The sequence below is a fragment of the Capsicum annuum genome, chromosome 1, assembly GCF_002878395.1.
Source record: "Capsicum annuum cultivar UCD-10X-F1 chromosome 1, UCD10Xv1.1, whole genome shotgun sequence".
Classification (NCBI taxonomy): Eukaryota; Viridiplantae; Streptophyta; class Magnoliopsida; order Solanales; family Solanaceae; genus Capsicum; species Capsicum annuum.
In genome coordinates this window covers 38,280,285-38,281,006 of record NC_061111.1, presented here as the reverse complement: position 1 = coordinate 38,281,006, position 722 = coordinate 38,280,285, and the positions used below count along the sequence as shown (strand labels likewise).

Here is a 722-nt window from a genome sequence, read left to right as displayed (position 1 = left end):
TGTCTTGTTTCAATTAGAACATGAGAAATATTGATATTTAAAAGCACGAACCACACTTTGTATAAATGTGTATGACATTGTAGTATATCAGTTATAGAAATATGTTGGGGCAATTTGACTTGTAATATGTTCACGAAACTTATTCTATGTGATATTCCTCAATGATGTTGTCGCTTGAACTATATGTTGTGTTGCTTTTAATTGAGATTGTCGCGATTCTTGTATTACACTGGTGGTTTAGCAGTCCCACTGACGAAGACCATTTATCAATTTGTGTGTGGCATTCTTGTGCAATAATCATGCTAATCTTCTTTTTATTGTTTCAATTTTATCGGATGTCCCCAAAGAGACCCCACTGGCTAAGACCTGTGATTTGGTTAGCTGTCCCAACAGCTAAGGCTTTATGATTTGGTTTAGTAGAACCATGGATTAGACCCTACGTTTTAATTTGTTTCACTTCCCGATCTGCTAAGGCCTATTGATCTAGTTGGTGCACACACTATGGCCTAAGTCACATATGTATGTTGATCATGATTGAAATTTATATATACAATGGGAAAAGGTATCATTTTCACCTCATACTATACAAGAAAAGTTGAAGTCACACCTAAACTATATAAGTGACCTATTACACACCTTAACTATATAAAAGTGATATTATTATCTCCCCGCGACTCCCATTCTAAGGCGCGTGTGTTACACTTATTTTAGGCGCGTCCAAC

The 722-nt window shown here is 36.0% G+C and overlaps 1 non-coding gene across 1 annotated transcript; it reads right to left on the bottom strand.

Annotated features, from left to right (window-relative positions):
* Window positions 1–248: 248 nt before the first annotated feature.
* LOC124892618 lies at window positions 249–351 on the bottom strand. Its single transcript, XR_007050346.1, has one exon. It is a non-coding gene; the product is annotated as a U6 spliceosomal RNA (small nuclear RNA).
* Window positions 352–722: the final 371 nt, after the last annotated feature.